We start from the raw sequence: 20,004 nt of genomic DNA, 5'->3' as shown, positions 1-20,004 counted from the left end.
ACAGACCTAAGTCACTTGCTATTTTATCTTTCATTTGTTTCAAATGTTTCACAACTTAAGTCTGTGATATTACAAGCCCCTCCAGAAGACTTAAAGAGTATTAAAACACTGCTTTCAATTTAAAGGACAAAATATCTGGAAAATTAAGGTCACAATGTTAGAGAGCCTAATGGAGTATGGATTTCTACTTGAAGTACCTCAACCAGAAACCTCAGCAATCTTAAATCTGTCTCTCCTGGATATAATAAGTTTTAAAGCTTTGAATGAATTTTCAGAATATGTTTCACACCTCTCATAACTTCAGAAAAGGATGCAGCAGAGAAGCAAAGAGAACAGTCTCTATAATAATGGGATTTTTATGCAGTACCAATAAGTTATAGAGCCTTTAAAACAAAAGATGAATAGGATCATTCTTAAAGGAGGAAAAATAACAGGCATTAGAAGGTTTCTTTGTAAAAATTTGTTCTTAGGCTCCAAAGTACTTTTCAAAAGATCAAAAAGAGTAGATCCTTTGATCCAGGATGTTATAAATGCTGAATCATGGTTAAATCAACTGTTAATTTTCAAATGTAAGGTTTTTCAGTAGTTCTATAGCTAATATGGCTAGTTCCATATTCCACTGTAACACCTAAGCCATTTTTTTCCGGCAGGGCACTACCTGGGAAATATTGAAAGACCAGATCACATGGAACATGTACAACATTTGATATAGGGAAACAATGCAAAATACATTCCAAAAAATTTGCTTTTACAATGTTCATCTAAAACAGTGGTTCTCAATCAGAGGTGATTTTACCCACTGGGGGACATTTGGCAATGTCTGGGGACATGTTTAATTGTCACTACTGGGGAGAGCACCACTGGCATCTGAGGATAGAAGCCAAAGATGCCACTGAACATCTACAATGCATAGGACGACCTCTCAAAAAGAACTGTCCAGTCCAAAATATCAATAGTACCAGGGCTGAGAAGCCCTAAATCAGTATCAAGTACATCATCCAATGAAATCAAATTTCTGAATGAATGAAAGAATCTTAATAGACAAAATGACTTAGTTTCCACCTTTTATATCATCTTATTACCTCCTTCAGTTTGATGCTAATACAGACTCTACGTCTATTCTCAAGATCTTTATCTAGTCATTCATTAGATGTCTCCATGCTGTCAAATACGACCAAATGAAAATCACATGTTTATCAAGGATCTTGCCCTATGACATGGATCCAAGGAATCCAAGAGAGGGACACTACATTGACAATTTAACTGTCACTCAAATTAGCAGATGAAAACATTTTCAAATGCTTTCAGTGATTAACGGCTCAAAAATATCTAGTTTTTAACTATGGGAATTAAAACACTATTATTTTACTTGGCCACATTTGTTGATAAAACAAAGTATTTCAAATTTAGAAGACTAGATAAGTAAAACACATTGTCTTTAGAAAAGACTCATCATGTTAAAATTGTAACTAGAAAAATTTTAAAGGTTCATGTCACATGATCTTCCTAAATAGTAATTCACAATATCCACATCAAAATAATCTTAAAGAACTTTTTAAAATTCTAGGGTCCTCAACTTAATCTAATATGAAAACTGCCTCCAGAGAGGAAATCAGATTTTTATTTTTTTAACCCAGATTTATACGTAGTCTTAACTATTACATAGCTAGAGACTGATTTTTATTTTATTTTTTTATTTTATTTTTTTTAAGATTTTACTTACTTGCGAGAGAGAGAATGAGAGACAGAGAGCATGAGAGGGAGGAGCGTCAGAGGGAGAAGCAGACTCCCTGCCGAGCAGGGAGCCTGATGCGGGACTCGATCCCGGGACTCCAGGATCATGACCTGAGCCGAAGGCAGTCGCTTAACCAACTGAGCCACCCAGGCGCCCGAGATAGATTTTTATTAACAAATAGCTAGTATGATGATTGTTTCTGAAGAAGAATTATGGATACATTTCATTTTTTTCCTTATAACTTTTTAAAATTTTTAAATTTTGGGGGGGCGCCTGGGTGGCTCAGTCGTTAAGCGTCTGCCTTTGGCTCAGGTCATGATCCCGGGGTCCTGGGATCGAGCCCCGCATCGGGCTCCCTGCTCCGCGTGAAGCCTGCTTCTCCCTCTCCCACTCCCCCTGCTTGTGTTCCTTCTCTCGCTGTGTCTCTCTCTGTCAAATAAATAAATAAAATCTTTAAATTTTTTTATAATTATATGTGAAAAGTAAATAATATATTCAAGGAAAAAGACCCTCTGATAATTCACATACACTCATTAACTTATACAGAATCATATACTATTCCAGGGCTAAATTTTAAGAACAACAGAGTTAATCATAAAGATGTGGAATTCCTAAATGATTTTTCTTAAAAAAAAAAACAACAAAAAAAAACTACCACTTATAAAAGGGGAAAAAAATGAATATAACTGAGACTTATAAAGAAATGCTTCTAGCCAAAACAATAATGTTAATCACAAATACTAAATCAATTATAGATATTTACACATTATTTGGCAACTCTACTTTGTTTTAATTGTTCTTGGAGACAAATGTTTCTATGAGAAATATATCATCATCCTGTATATTTAAATATCACCTGAAATCATGTTATTCAGTAAAAAAAAAAAAACAAACCTCTAAGAATTACATCAACTAAAGCCTTGGGTCTTACAGTCATATGTTGAAGAGCAATCTAAAAGCTGTTCAAATGTTAATTCAGACAGAAGTGAAAGGTACAACTTCTCAAACGGAAATGGGTTTTAATAAAAAGTTATAAATAGGAAGTTGTTTACCAGAAGTATAGGTCCAAATGAACCAATGAATAACAAAATTTTATATGGGACTATTCCAAACTCATTTAAAGCCACATTCACTTGGAAAACCCAAAACAATCAAAATAAATACATTACCTAGACATGCTTTCAAATCTATTTCTCCCCGCTGGGTATCAACAACCAGAGAGGGTGCTGATTTGTTCTTTTCATTCTTTTTTACGGCTAAATGAGCATGCAAACCTTCAAAAGGGAGGCAAAAATGGAAATGACAGCATTACTTATGAATCTAAAATAATCTCTGTGAATCAATGTCACTGAAATGGACAAAAAGACATATAAACATCCCAAACAAGTAGAATCCCTTTGTAAGAAAATCTGAATTTAGGACAACTAACATTACAAAAGATTCTTTTATATGTCAGTCCCCGGATGCATCTGTTTAGAAATCATTAACTACTTTTGAAGGGCAATCAAGCAACCAACAATTAACCTACAAATTCCTTCCAAAATTTTTATTTGGAGCCTACATTTGCAAGGGACTATGTGAGGCACAGCGAGAGAAGCAAAGACTTTTCCATCACAGGCTTTGGCCTCAAGAAGCTTACAAGTCTAGCTGGGAAGATAAGACATGCCTAGAAATAACTTCTAAACAAAGTAAGAAGGGAGAAGTGCCTCAAGAGCAGTAAAAATAAAATATCATAAGAAGTGAGAAGAGAAGGAAGTTACATATAACTGGGGTGATCAGAGAAAGACGCTGAGATTAGATAGTAAAATTTGAGATGGACCTAGAAATATGCATGGGACTTGGACCAGCTTGCAAGGAGGTAAACACATTGCAAGGAAAGAGAAGCAACACAAGTGAAGGTGGACATATCAGAAAGAAAGCATCCATGCTCATCCAGAAATTCTGCTGGCTAACACAGAGTACTGCCCAAAGAGGAGTAATTAAAAATGAAGGAGGACATTGAGACTAGGACCAATTTGGAATAGCTTGGCCATAAGGCTGAGAAGTCTGGACTTTATTGGGTAATTGGGGAGCTGGTAAAGATTTCTGAGCAGGAAAAAGCATCATCAAAGTTGTGCTTTAGAAAGATCAATCTAGCCGTAATTGAAGTAACTGAACATCAATCAAATGCAGATGATATAGCACAGTGAGTATAATGTAAGCCTGCAGGAATTCAGGAATTCATTTATAAAAATGTAATTTATATGCATCTTTTCAGTAACACAGCTCTATAAACTGTCTTGCTCATAGACTAGTACCTAATTATATAAGTATCTAAAAAGGTCATAAGTACTATAAAATGATATCACAAAACCTCTTGCCTCTGCCTGGAAATCTTTCCACCCCCTTTCCCTTCCGGTAAACTCCTTATCCTGTAGGTCTCAGTTTAAATGTCACTTCCTCAGAAAGGCCTTTTTTAATCACTTATCCAAATTAGGTCTCCCTGTTTTTTTCTCCTCCAAAGGAACTCGTATTTTTTTTGTTGTCGTTGCACTTACCACAATTTATAATTACATATGTTGGTCAGTAATTGATTAACGTTTCTATCTCCCCCACTAGATTAGGGAGGAAAGACAGTACTATTGTTACTCATCATCACATTCTCCAGATATAAAACAGCACAACACATAGTAGGCACTTAACAAATATGTATTCTCTGAAGAATGAATGAAGAAGAGAAGAAGAGATTTTAAGGTCATGGCTGTAATGCCCCTCTGCTAAACTGGCAAAGATACTTTCTTTCAAAGAGAAAATTAAAAGAATTCTTAAATTGCAACTTAAGGCCACATTCTTATTTTCTAAAGTTAGAGTAAAAGTCTATACTTCAGGGGTGCCTGGGTGGCTCAGTTGGTTAAGTGTCTGCCTTTGGCTCAAGTCATGATCCCGGGGTCCTGGGATCAAGCCCCTCATCCCATTGGGCTCCCTGCTCAGCGGGGAGCCTGCTTCTCCCTCTCCTCCCCACTTGTGCTCTCTCTCAAGTAAATAAATTAATAATCTTTTTTAAAAAAAGTCTATACTTCAACAAAGTAAATCTTAAACCAAGTATTCAAGCCAAAATATACATTCCTACTTCTCATATTCTTACAGAAATAATTCATAAGGCAACTACTGAGTGAACTAGAATAAGGAACAGAATCTGAGTACAGGGTAAGCATTGTAAGTCAGATGTTAAGAAGGTGACTATATACTTGTTGTGACTCCTTGTATCTATGCATATCATGTTAAAACCTCAAAAAGCACTTCAACATTCAACATGAAAGATTTTTTGTTAACCTAAATCATCACTGAAGTAGACAAAACCCTCAAGGAAAAATGGCTAAGCTTCTTCACAAATAATTCATTTTCAAATAATAAATATGTGACTTTCAATCACATGCTATTTGTATCTCTGTATTTCACACCACAAACTTGGTATATTTTCTTCATATAATAACAAATGTATGGAAAATCAGCAGTGTAATGAAACTTAAGTCATAGAGGTCTAGAGAAGTCCAAAGGAGTTCAACATGTAGCACTGGCGATCTTATTCCAAGATGAAGCCCTTTGCAAAATTTTAATTTAGAAAAATCACCTAATTCACTAGTACATGTGAACTATGAAGGCCTAACCAATATTCAGTAAGGAACTAGAGAAGTTGGCTTAGCCCTGGAAATGCTGAGCTAACTTGGTACAGCACCTGCAACAAAAGGAAAAGGAAAAAAGATCAGCATAGATTTGTTCAAGGAGGTAGTTATTTTTGCTATAAAGAGACATCTACGTTCCTAAAAATCAGTACACTATAACAATCACACATAGAAAACACAGGACTTATGAGGGAAATGCAGTTCGGGACACAATACTCAAAAACTTTGTCAGTGACACACACACAAAAGATAAGGACCTAAGAAAAATGGTAACCCAGCTTTATATATGTTACTGGTTAAGAAATTCATAAATATGTTACCTTATATTGAAAAAGACCCGAAATTTGCTTGTGAATGTGAGTGTTTGGAAGGCTGTAGTTTATGAGCTAATTGCTAAGTCGCGGAAAGAAGGCTATGGGAAATGAGAAGGGAACGTGTAACACCAGCTGCAGGTGGGTGTGGCTCATTAACACTCCAAGTGAGGTAGCTGGTAGATACCCCAGGCCTGTGCATGTGCCGTTTTGTGTATTCCTACACGGCTCAGTTCAACTGTGTGCAGTATTCTGTGTTCACCTGCTGTTTCTTGCTGACAAAATTGTGCATAAGCAAATACAAAATTCATTTATGCTCAGATTGTTTCCTAATATATCAACTGCTCTGCAGCAAATTCAGGTTTTCAAAACAAGCATTAATAGAAGAACTATGAATTTCATTCATATGTGGAATTTAAGAAACAAAACAGAGGAGCATAGGGGAAGAGAGGAAAAAGTAAGATGAAATCAGAGGGGGAGACAAACCATAAGAAACTCTTAACTCTAGGAAACAAACTGAGGGTTGCTGGAGGGGAGGGGGTTGGAGGGATGGGGTAACTGGGTGATGGGCATTAAGGAGAGCATAGGATGTGATGAGCACTGGGTGTTACATGCAACTGATGAATCACTGAACTCTATATCTGAAACTAATAATACACTCTATGTTAAGTAATTGAATTTAAATAAAATAAAATTTTTTAAAATAGTAGAGGGGTGCATGGGTGGCTCAGTCGCTAAGCGTCTGCCTTCAGCTCAGGTCATGATCCCAGGGTTGTGGGATCGAGCCCCGCGTCGGGATCCTTGCTCCGCGAAAAGCCCGCTTCTCCCTCTCCCACTCCCCCTGCTTGTGTTCCCTCTCTCGCTGTATGTCTCTCTGTCAAATAATAAATAAAATATTTAAAAAATAATAAATAATAAATAAAAATAGCAGAATTATGTGGATATTTAGAATCAAACAGCCAATGCCAACTGGATATTGCAATCATTTCCTATAGCTCAAATATCTTGAGCTCAATGAAATCACAAGATTTTGAGAAATCACAGAGTCTCTAATAGAAAAAAGTCGCAATTTCTAAATAGATTCGTGTAAATTATATGGCCAAACTCTAGGAAATGCTAGGATCTGCTTGGCTCCATGAAAGTACAATCTTCTTCATAAAATCATTGTCTTGGGGCGCCTGGGTGGCTCAGTTGGTTAAGCAACTGCCTTCGGCTCAGGTCATGATCCTGGAGTCCCGGGATCGAGTCCCGCATCGGGCTCCCTGCTCGGCGGGGGGTCTGCTTCTCCCTCTGACCCTCCCCCCTCTCATGCTTTCTCTATCTCATTCTCTCTCTCAAATAAATAAATAAAATCTTTAAAAAAAATCATTGTCTTTACAGCAATAAGTATATAGTGACATAAGATTTAAACATCCCTGATAAATATAGGATTTGATCAAACCTAGTTTTTGCTCAGAAATACTGGATCTTCTTTTCCTATCACCATCAGTATTTTCATCAGCCTACCTGCTCACATTTTCTCTACCCCATCAGCAGCCCTTATTATGATAACTAAAACCCAAAGCCAACAAACTGGCATAGCTGGATTCATAAAGCTTAGCAAAAGCACTGCTTTTGTCCTTGGTGCTAGTTTCTAGGTTGGTATTACAACAACTTTCATGTAGTGAAAATAGTCTTTGCGAACAGATCTCATTTCATCTGGCTTTAACTGGGAAAACGCAACCTCTAGGAGAAATGTCTGAATCTCTCTTTATAGCAGCTATCATGCGTTTTCTGTTCCCAAGGACAGTAAGCATCAGGAAAAGTCCGTTCAGTGCTTCATGCAAAGTTAGGACTTACTTACTTTTTGTTGAATAGTTGACCTTACTTGATTTGTTTTGCTATTTACCCCACATAATTTTATTCCCAAAATATTAAATTCCATTTTCAAAACCAACATAGTCACCAGTCACCATCAATGGAAGATTATTTTACTCTGTTTTTAATTACTATAAAATTAAAAGATGACTGCTGCAATAAAAATCGGAAAACTCCAGAGGGTGTAAAATGAAAGCGAAAGTTCATAACATCTCCATTCTCCACCCCGGAGACAACTACTTTTAATGGTTCTTAAGTAATATTCTAGAACTTTTCTATGCATTTATATGAATAAATTATGTATTATTTTTAGTAAATAAGATAATACTGTATATAGTCTCATGTAACTTACTTTTTTCTCTAAATACTATAGCCTAGCCACTTTCCCATTATCAGTACATATATTTATATACCTTTTGTTTTAATGGCTATATAATATTCCAAGGTATATGAGAACCTTAAGTTATTCAACAAACTCCTATCAATAGTTAAGTAAATTGTTTCCAAATCCTTTCTCTTTTAAGCAAGGCTATAAAACAATATCCTTTTACATATATCTTTGTAATCTAAAATAAATATATTTGTAGAATATATTCTTAAAAGTAGCATTGAAGAGATAAAAGGTATGAACATTTCTAATTTTGATAATACCAAATTGCCCTCAAAAAAGAGTATGATAATGCCTATTTCACCATACCCTATCATTAAATATTTTCAAACTTTCTCATCTCTGTCAATTTGATAAGTGAAAAAATGGCATCTCATTTTAATTTCTTCAAGTGAGACTAAATATTTTTTCAAATTTTTATCATTTTTTATTTTTCTGTAAAATGTTTGTTCATTTAGATTATCCGTTGTTTTGTTTTTTTTAAGATTTTGTTTATTTGACAGAGAGAGATACAGTGAGAGAGGGAACACAAGCAGGGGGAGTGGGAGAGGGAGAAGCAGGCCTCCCGCGGAGCAGGGAGCCCGATGCGGGGCTCGATCCCAGGACCCTGGGATCCTGACCTGAGCCGAAGGCAGACGCTTAACAACTGAGCCACCCTGATGCCCTAGATCATCTGTTTTTACACTGAGTTGTTTATATTTTTTGTTGACTTATCTATCAGTATCCCCGAATATTAATAATATCAACCCTTCTTCTGTCAAATAGATGGCAGTTATTCTTCCCTACTTGAGTATTTGTTCGTTGGTTCTTACCATGGTGATTTTGCCATGCAAGAGCTTCTACTTTTTCCAAGGTCAAGTTATTAATCTTTTCCTTTTTGGTCTCTGGGCTTAGAGTTATGCTTAGAAAGACCCCCTTGTCCTAAGATCATAAAACTCTCTGCCCATATTTTCTCCTTAAAAAAATAATAAAAATAATAAATAATAGTCACTTTTACTGACTGCTTACTCTGGGCTGGGCACTGGTCGGAGTGCTTCACATACATTATTGCATTTAATCCTCGCCACAACCTCAGTAGTTTGGTAGTGTCATTATCTCCATGACACAGATGAAGATTCTGTGACTACAGATGACATTTAAACTTATCTGTAGTTACACAGCTGGTATGTGGCAGCGCCAAGATTTCACCCCAGACCAGTAAATTCATCAGCTTTAGGCTGGATCTACTGACTCTCTCTCCGCTAAGAAAAATGAGTTCACGCACTTCCATATCCCTTTACCTCTTCTACCTTCCCCACCTTATATTTGTTATAAATCCTTCCTCACTACTAATTGTATAGCCCTTACATTTTCTTCTGTTTTCGTAAAATGCAGTTATTAAATTTGATTTAGTTCAATATTTAAGAGGATTCCGCATGCCCTGCCAATCCCTTCAAAGAGTTATCTGCTTCTCCATTCCTAAGTTCTTTTTCCTTATTTGTCACATAAATGACTAATTTAACTCATGAGGCAGTTTTTCAGGAACTAGGTTCTTGAATATTTGAGAATATTGTTTAATCATAAACCATAAACATAAACATAAACCATAGCTTGACCAGGTATCAAGTCTTCCCACACATACCCCACCAAAGCTCTAGAAACCCTTATCCACCGCCTCCTGACTTGGACTATTACCATGACATTTGAGGCACCCTGATTTTCCACCTTTTGAGTGACTCACTTTTTCTGCCCAGATGCCTATAAGATTCTTAAAGTTGAAACACACTAACTTTACTCTCTTGTGTTTACTTGGTATTGATCATCCTGTTTCAGTTTTTCCTGGAACCATGTGCCTTTTTGATTCTACATATTATGAATTTCCTTAATTTCTAAAGGTTTTTTTTTCATTACCTATCTAAATTTTTTCTGTCCACCAGTTCTGCTCTCTTTATCAGGCACACCAATAATGCGTATGTTGGATCTTCTCTGCCTGTCTTTAGATCTATATTATTTTTTACAAAACTCTTAGTAGCAAGCATATGGTAGAAGCCTAACGTGAACTAGCTCAGATAAAAGCAATGTATTAGAAGGATAGTGGAGTACCTCACCTATCTTTAGGAAATGCATAAAAAGCATCAGGACCGCAGGGGTAACACTCAAACGTCACTATCACCATGCCTTTTTATCTCAACCAGGATGGTTTCTCTCTTGTCTTTTTTTCTGCTTCCATGTGTTGACTTGCTCTTACTATCACAGACAGACCAACTTCCTTCATGAGGCAGGGAATGTGGCTGCCAACAGCTCCAAAGCCTCACATCCCATGATTCTCATCACTAGAAGGGAATTGCCTTCCTTTCCTTAATTCCAATTTTTAAAAATCCTATGTTTCCTTCATATTATTTGAGTGAACACAGATGCATTTTTCTGGAATTTCTGTTTCCTGAAATAATTCTTTTTTTTTCCCTGAAATAATTCTTAACCTGAAATGCACTTCATCTGTATAATTAGAGTAAAGCAATTTAGCCAACTATGGTTTGCTAATTTATTGCTTGTTCATTTCTGTTCATTTGATTCTGGTCAACTTCTGCAAAGCTCATTTCTTCCTCTTTCTTCCCCCCTCACTTCATTATAGGTTAGAAGTTAAGTATTAAAAAAAAAAAATACTGTTCCCTTATCCTCACCTCTTCCACTACTCTGAGATATGGAACTAGCTCCCCTGGGGATTTTCCAATTTTTCACATGGCCTGCTCCAACTCCTAAACCTCATAGGATGGGCACTCAAAGCCTTCCCCTTCCTTTCAGTGAAATCCATACTTCGTTTACAAACCACAGAAGTGTGTATCAGCTTTTAGCATCCTTCCTAAATTTGATCCGTATTTCACTATACTTCTTAGATACCAGTCCACAGCCTAGAACTGAGCCCTTTCCTAGTTTCATGGAATTTTTCTTTGTGTTTCATTATACTTGTTGAGTTTTAATTAGTTCCATGATGGGGAATATGGTTAACAGGGTTTACATTCCTATATCTCCTGAATCTTTAGAAGTCATTGTTACTATTAAAGTCTACTTTGAAAAACTTACAATCCATTCACTCATCAAATATGCATGGAATGTTAACTATGTGCAAAGCATTTTGAAAGGCACTAAGGATGTATCAATGAAGAAGACAGAAATAGTTCCTACCTTCTAGGAACCTATATTACAGCGAGGAAGCCAGGTTTTAAACAAACAATCACAAGGATAATAGGTCAATAAGTGAGTATAGGGGTGGATGTTAAAGCAGAGATTAAATAGAGTACCCAAGAGGTATGGATTAAATTATTTTAGCTAGAAATTTCTGTGGTGCTTCTCAGTATGGGGAGAGGCAAAAGTGTCCTTGAGGCTAATTTTCTTTATTTTGTAAAGAGTCTCTTAGATTTGCCTCCCTTAGTGACAGAATGCAAGATGAGTAAGTACCCTATATCTGGATGTAATAGAATTTTTCTTTAGGTATAGAACCTAAAAATAACTACCTTTTTTCTTGGAATGCAAAGCCCATAGGCCTTCTGTGAGTATTCCTTGGGATTCAAAGTTAAGGAAACATGTTGGGGTAAACCTGACATGGCCATGACCAAAGTCTCCTGGCAAGAAGGGAAGCAGAAGTCACTGAAAGAGTACTTGCTAGGCAGGAGCTGTCTGAGTTGGTGACTCAAGCTCAACTCAAGTGCTCATGAAGGAAGAGTGACGAGTGACTCTAGCCCAGCCTATAATCACCGTAACACAAGATGATGTGTTGAGGAACGATGACTTAGTGTCTGAGTGTCAACTAATGACACATTCTGTGGTTTGACAGGTCATCACAATGTCAGAGATAATTCTCCCCTTTGGGCTATGCAGGATCAGTCTTCAACAGCAAATCTTTATACAGCTATATCATACTTAACCAGATATCCAGGTCACTCTCCATCTGGTACATGAAACTAACACTCCTTTGGAACCTCCAGGTTCTTAGGCAATACATCAAGTGAAGGGAAAGTCCTCATCAGGGACAAACTGAACTTTCTGGCAATAAAAACATGTAGGAAAAAAATGCAATTAAGTTGATAATGATAGGACTACATTGGGATTTCTCTTAAAGAATGACACTTGAGCAGAGATCTGAAGGACCATGAGCAGCTAACTAGGGGAAGCAAAGAATGTGTTCCCAAAGGAGGATCCAGGCAGGAACGTGGCAGACTTGAGGAAACCAAAGGAGACCAGAATGGTTGGACTGTGAAGAAGGGCTATGCTATTGTCAGTCCAAGATGGTGAGGGAGGCCAGGGGCCATCTCCTATAGAGCCTTGTAGTCTACATGAACGATTTCAGCCTTCATCATAAGAGCAGTGCAAAGTAATATATAAGTTTTCAGAATGACATTATCTGATCTGTCTTTGTAAAATATGACTTTAGTTGCAGGATATAAGAGAATCAAGAGTGGAAACCAGTAGGAAAGTGGGTTGGGAAGCTATTTGAGGAAGAGTGGATGGGTGCAAGCAGGTTCGCAGATTTGGTTGGTAGGGAAATTCCCATCAAATGTCTTCTTTCTCTATGAAATAGCAAGTAGGAGGGAGAACTCACTTGGGGCATTTATGGATTGAAAACGGATGAGTAAATTCAATCCCAAAAGCCTCTTGGAAGAAAGTAGGCACTTCAGCCTTATAGAATTCTGCTACAGACTTAGAAGGGGATTCTGGCACTTGTGGGTCCAATGTCACGTGACAGCCCTAAGTTAAGAATTCTATATTATTTTGTCCAAATAAATCAAAGTTTTAACCAAGAGATTAAAAGCTATATAAAGAGATACAGCTTTTGCTTGCCCTTGTACAGGATGTGGATGTACTCTTCCTAAGAATCCCCTTCAAGCAACTCCAGATGAAAAAAGTGAGAGAACTTGGGGAATACTTTTTGCAGTTGAGCACAGATAGACCCTGGCTAGACCACAAAAAAGAGGGCCTTATTAAAAGCATTCTTAGCTGATGGCCCTTTCACCATTAACCAGTCACTTAGGTCAAAAAACAAAAGATAAATGCTATTCCCCAGGTCTGGTGCCACCATCAACATGGAGGAAATGATGAAAGCCCCAGATTATAGGGGAAATTCAGCAACGGGTGCCTTTGGGAGAAGAAAGCTGACATTCTGTCCTCAGCCCTTCAAAAACATATCCCAAGCAGAAAGAGATCTAGGATCAAAGCTATCTTTAAAGGACCAAAAGATCTCAGAAGCACTGCTGCCTGCAGGTGTAAAAATAAAGTGACAAAAGTATACTGACAGACCAAATTAGTGATCCCTAAACTTCCTTTTAGGTTGGCCCACTACTCTTCCTATTAAGACTCTAGAAAGTCCTTGAGAGGGCACCTCCAGTAGCGCCATTTATGAAAAATCAAGCCAACAGAGAGAACACCTAGTAAGATAATTAGTGGATTTTAGGAGAGGAAAAAAAAAAAAACAACAAAGTCATGAGAAGTACAAGGGATAGATTCACCACCACCTAATCACTGCTACATGGAGAATATAGGTCTTTACTGTGAATATAGGCAGAGGTGAAGAAACTTCACATTTTTAACAAAAATATCCCTACTCTCACCTCCCTGGAAGTTATAACCCTCTACTTTTGCTGTAATTGGGGTTTAACTATGGGGTTAATTTCCCATTGGATATAAGCCTATGACTACCCCTACCATGCAGGCAGCATAAAACTGAGGCAGAAAAGAAATGCCTTCTGCATCAGGAAGCACAGCTTTCCAGCATGAGTCACAAAGCCCCGAGTTCAAATCTCAGTCTGGCCATGCACAAGCTATATGACCCCAGGGAACCTACTGAAACTCTTTGGGCCTCAGTCATCTTGCCTGTGAAAGGAGATTCGAATCTGCCTTAAAAAATAAGAGGAAATTGAGATAATATATACAAAGTGTCTCAGCACAGTACCTGACATGTGTTAAGTACACAGCAAGGGAAAGGTAGTTAGGAATCACCAGTTCTTACCTTCATGCTCAGTGGTTTCAGGTCTTAGATGTGACTTGTCTCCCTGGAAGCCCAGTATCCTGTCTGCTTCTCCCTCTCTCTCTCTATGTATAGGACTTTCTTGTACCTCTCTCTTCCAGCAGTCCTCCGGATTTAACGTCTTCTCTATCCAGACCCGCAAACTCTGCTGACCCACCTTCCTGTGTAACTTTCCTCCCTGGCCTGGCCTCTTCTGTGTGTTGCCATTCATTTCCCGTGTGACAAATCTGAAGTCAAGTCAGATTGTTTCCATTCGTTTGAAGGCTGCCTAAAAGATTTTATTTAACCTACAGGATCCAGAACATTTCTTACATATAACTAACATGGCTGGTTCAATTACTCTCTACTCAGGACCGTGCTAGAGTCTCCAAATAACTACCTGGATTCCTCCAAAATATGACGCTCCTCTTCTCCAACCACAGAAGTTGCCTCAAAATGTTGCTTCTAAATGAAGACTCCTGGTTTCTGCATTGTAATTCAATACCTTGTTACTTCTAAAACTTGAAAGCTGAGAAATAAAAGTCTCTAGGCCACTTAAAAAAATCCTCAGACCCATATTGCGTTAAAATTACCAGAGAGTATCTATTAGTGAACACTAAGTAATTTCACTGTTTCATTACTCTCAGGGTATAGTCTATGTCCTTGAATGAATTAAATGGGACTTGGAGTAGTAGCAACCCAAAATTGGTTTAATATTTAATGTGTGGTTAGTTTAGAGGCAATAAAGAAAGGTCAAGGTCATTAGCCTTTTCTACACCAGTTATCATCTCCCAGGATATCTTTTTTTTTTTTTTTTTTTTTTGGTTCCAGGATATCTTGATTAAATTCTGCAAATATAATCTATTCAGCCAATACTGGGTCTTTTAATAGTCATATTTGCCTTTATTACTATAAAGATGACTCTTTGATTATGTTTCTAATTCAAAAATTATTCTGCGCCCCAAGTCTCTTTCATAGCATACTTTTTTAAATTAGTATACTTGAAATTTTGCACTTCCAAGACCAGGAAGCGGACAATACTGACATTACCAGGTGATAGACTGACCTCTAATGGAAATTAAAGAAATTACCAAGCAAGCTTTTGTCTCTAATACAAAGTTGGAGCTGTCAAACTTAGGACATTGTTAATAATGTTAAAACACTGATAATACAAATTTACTTGGGATTTCTTAATCAATTCAAGCTAGATAGAAAAGAATAGGATTAAGAGCAGAGAATCTGGTTCATAGCTCCCTTCTGTCACTTTCTAGCTGACAATGTTTGTCTCAGTTTCCATCTGTAAAATGGAAAAAAATAATATTACCCTATCTCACAGAATTGACATGAGGATCAAATGAGTCAATACATAGAAAATATCTAGGACACTATGTGGTACCTAGTTCAGTGACATAAAATTATTGCTTATTATGGTTTGTAGCTGGAACAACATATGATTGAAGGCAGAGCATAATTTCAGAGGATATGAAGAAAACCAAGAGTCCTGGCAGGAACACATTTCTTTTGGGATGAGCCTATAACAAACCAATATACCACCAGTTCAGCTAGTCCTCCCATCTCCATAAATACATGAGCTATGCCTGTATCTGGCAGAATGGGGGAGGGGATCGGATGCAAGGGAACTCTACCCGACGATCATTTTGTGGGAAATACTGGAAAGTCTTTTTGTGGTCCCGATATGGGCATGATGAAGAACACCACATACTATCTTTTAAAACAGAAACCAAGCCCACCAGGATCTTTCAGGCTTTGAACTCCGTTTGACTTGATATCTGTAGCACATAGTTAGCACTTTGCTGCCCTCTTAAATCATCAGCAGCCTCAGATTCTCTGAACCATATATGTGGCACTTGTCTACAACTGACTTATTCTTTTATTGTGCTTCTATTACAGAATTCTAAACTTCTAAAAAAAACCAATATTCTACTGCTTCCAGAGTAATATATCTAATTAACGACTAAAAGATGCCTCCATACAAAGTTAATAAAATAATTTCCACCTCTTGCTCCAAGGAAAGCCCAAATCAGCAATTATTTTCAGCTGACAGAAATGCCCATAAAACTGAAAAATGATCTATAATTCCAAGGTACTTCTTTACTGCAAATAATTGCCATCCAGAGCAAAATGGCTTGTTTTCTCATAAAACAATATGATCACTCTAATAAAATGAATATAGTTCTTAGTTCTTTCCATCACTGTCCTGAGGTGCGCTAATTCATTTCAGTTAATTCAAATATTTTATTCTGTGAACACTCCACAAATTGAAATTAAAAGTTGCAATTCAGTTATTCAATACAAACATGAACCCATTAAAATGACATAAAAGTACTTGTAAGATCTTATTCATAACATCTACATGTATTTACTACAGGAGACTAAAATGACCAATTTATGTAACTGGAATCATAAATTGTGGGTAATGTTTTATATATGTAAAACCACAACTCAGAAATAATTGTGAAGAATTAAAAAATTAAAAAAAAAAAAGAAAGAATTGTGAAAATGCATACTGCAATTTGGTTAGGTAAATTCTAGAAAAAAATCATTTAAAGTAACAAGAAATGTAACACTATTAAAGCATATATTTCAAGATAGCAGCAAAAAAATAGCTTATTTGAAGTTTTTTGAAAACTCAAGCTCATTTGGAAATATAAAAGCAATAATGCCACTTCATTATAGTATTGATATTTCATTAATTACAGTGCCATAAAAACTGTGTCCCTGAATATTTCCCTAATACCTGTCTAGAAACTGTAACATAGCAGAAGGAAGACCAATTCTAATACCACAGAGGAAAAAGCTCAATTCTCTTACACATCCTTTGTTGACAGATTTAATCAATGATGTGCTATGTTACTTTCTTGTTTTTCTCTTACTAAATCAACACTTATATTCTCAGGATTGAAACAAGAACAATTCAGTACTACCAAAGACACTAAAATAGACAAGGCAACAAATATACCCAGGCAAAGACCTAAAGAAAAGTATTTATTAGTATATATAATAATAATATAGGACAGTATATATACTACAGCAATTTTTTAGAAATTAAAAAATACGGAAGTTCAAGCAGAATGAAGCCCAGTCTTCCTAAGGAATATTTTCTAGAGAAGGCCCACAAAAAAACTTCTAAGAAACATCAGAAGGCATGGATTTTATCAAGGTCTGTTCTGTGATTCTCAGCTTTGCTGCATATTTTATAGAAATTGGCAAACTGATTCCAGAGTGTATTTATAAAAGCAAAGGTCCCAGTAAAGACAAAACAATCTTAAAAAAGAAAAAAGTTGGAGGAGTCACACTACCTGGTTTCAAGACTCAGTATAAAGGTACAATAATCAAGACACTGTGGTATTGGGGCAAGGAACAAATCAACAGAACAGAACAGAGGTCAACTGATTTCCAACAAAGGTGACAAAGTAATTCAACGAATTATAAAAGTCTTTTCAACAAATACTGTGCAAACAAATGCCCTAACTAAACTTAAAAGCAAGTCTCAAAAGCCTTCAAAGGCCTTCAAGCAACTTAACTGCATGCCAGAACAAAATCCAACACTATGTAAGGAAAGTCAATTTAATCCATCAACCAACAACATGAAAGTCACATTGTCTGACATCCAGTTAAAAGCTGGCCGGCATATGGCTCCCAAATGAGAGAGATGATAGATCTAGCAGTCAAGAATGTTAAAACAACTATTATAAATATGGCCTACATGTTTAAAAGGAGAGAGGAATACATGGATATGATTAAAAGGGAAATGGAAGATTTTTTTTAACAATCCAAATGGAATCTCCACAGATGAAAAATACAATACCTGGAATGAAAAATAGAGTAGATAGGATTCACAGCATATTAGACACTTCCAAAGGAAAGATTAGTCCATTGGAAGGCATAGCAATAGGAACTATCCAAAATGAAGCACAGAGAGGGAAAGAAAAAAAAAAAGCCAAGTAAAAATAAACAGGGTGGCAGTGACCTATAGGACAATATCAAGCATCTAGTATACATATAAATGGTATCAAAAGGAGAGGAGAAAAAAATAAAGAAATAATGGTTAGAATTTTTATAAACATGATGACAACTACAAACCCACAGATCCAAGAATTTCAACAAACTCCAAACTGCATGCCAGTTTTTTTCAAAACAAAATAGATAAAAAGGAAAAACTAGTAAGTTAACCTCATCAAAATTAAAAATTTTCCTCTGTGAAAGACCTCGTTAGGGGCCAAAAAGGCAAAATACAGACTGGGCAAAAATATTTGCAAATCACACATCTGACAACAACTTATAGCTAGAAAAATAAAGAACTCTCAAAATTCAACATTAAAACATCCAATTAGAAAATGGGCAAAACACATGAGCAGACATTTCACCAAAGAAGATACACAAGTGACAAATAAGCACATGAAAAGATGATCAACATCACTAGCCATTAGGGAATTGTGAATTAAAATCACAATGATATATCACCATCATAATGGCTAAAATAAAAAACAGTGATACTACCAAATAATGGTGAGGATGTGAAAAATGAGATTACTCATAGGGGTGACTGGCTGGCTCAGTCAGAAGAACATGTGACTCTTGATCTCGGGGTTGTGAGTTCCAGCCCCACACTGGGTATAGAGATTACTTAAATAAATTAATTAAATTTAAAAAAGAAAGAAAGAATTAGATTACTCGTACAGTGTTGGTGGAAATGTAAAATGATATCGCCACTCTGGGAAACAACTTGACAGCTTCTTTTAAAACTAAAAAATGGAAAAAAATAAAAAATAAATAAAACTAGAAAAATGGACTTACCATATAACCTAGCACTATTGTACTCTTGGGCATTTATCTCAAAAAAAATGATAACGTATGTTCACAAAGAAATCTGTTATGAATGTTCATAGCAGCTTTATTAGTACCAGTCAAAAACTGGAAATGCCCCCAACGTCCTCCAACAGGTGAATAGTTTAACAAACTGTAAGGCAGCCATACCAAGGAATACGACTCAGAAAAAAATAAAAGGAAACAAACTATTGATATACGCAACAAACTTTGATAGACGAACCTCAAGGGAATTAAGCTGAGTGGAAAAAGCCAATCTCAAAAAGTAACATACTTCATGATTCGATTTACATCACATTCTTGGAATAACAAAATTATAAAGAGGAGAACAAACTGTCAAGGATTACAGAGAGGGGAGGGGTGGGTGTGGCCATCAAGGAGTAGCACAGGGAGCTTTATGGCGATGGTACAGTTCAGCATCTTGATGGTTACAGGTAGTGATGGTTACACAAAACTACACGTGTGATAAAAAAAAAATTCCACAAACCAGAGACACACACACACAAATAAATGTATAGAATAAGCTCTGAGGGTTGTACCGATGTCGATTTCCTGGTATTGCCATTACACTACAGTTACTCGAGATGTTAATTTTAGGGCAGGATGGGTATAAAAGGTAGATGGAACCTCCCTGAACTTTTCTTTGCAACTTCTTGTAAACTTATTGCTACAGGGGAGGGAGCTATTACAGGGACTAGCTCAATCTAAGGAGTTAGCCAATCAGTAGCAAACTTACCTTCGTAGGTGGTATAGAAAATGTGTATAGGATGGTGTGCAGAGGTTAGCAAGCAGAAACCAGGCAGCTGAGACAGAAAACGAAGAGACAGCTCTAAGAGGAGGAGTGAGGGGAGATAAAACCAAACAACAGTAGCTTCCTAAGCCTCTTCATGACTGCCTCTCACTATCAGCATTTACCCAATGTCTGGGAAACTCGTATTAGTGATCATAATTTGCATGGACAACAAAAGACCAGTCTATGTTCTGATGTGACCTCTCTCATTCAAAGCAAAAATTACAACCAACAATCAAGAGAATATGTTCCCAGGCCTCTCAGATTTCATTTCCTTTCAGTACTTTCCAAACTATTTGATGTTCACAAAACCATCTAATGTAATAAGAGGAAATAAATAAACCTGAAATCCATTTTCTGATTATAGATAAAACTCTTATGATACACTATTCTCTGATTAGATGTATGCCATAAATTGTGTTATTTCAACTGCTTG

At 36.6% G+C, this 20,004-nt stretch overlaps 1 protein-coding gene across 2 annotated transcripts in view; it reads right to left on the bottom strand.

The window, feature by feature from the left end:
• Positions 1-20,004, bottom strand: part of STK33 (serine/threonine kinase 33) — a 158,485-nt gene that overhangs the window by 111,350 nt on the left and 27,131 nt on the right. Inside the window, exon 2 of one of the 2 annotated variants that reach the window (XM_034995438.1) lies at positions 2,905-3,009. The exons of the other annotated variant lie outside the window; for it this stretch is intronic. The gene's annotated coding sequence lies outside the window, so the exon portion shown is untranslated. The remainder of the gene's footprint in view (positions 1-2,904; positions 3,010-20,004) is intronic. 2 annotated transcript variants of the gene reach the window in all.

Source organism: Mirounga leonina, unplaced genomic scaffold (assembly GCF_011800145.1).
Source record: "Mirounga leonina isolate KUSES-001 unplaced genomic scaffold, KU_Mleo_1.0 Mir_92, whole genome shotgun sequence".
Lineage (NCBI taxonomy): Eukaryota > Metazoa > Chordata > Mammalia > Carnivora > Phocidae > Mirounga > Mirounga leonina.
This window is presented reverse-complemented; position numbering and strand designations above follow the sequence as displayed.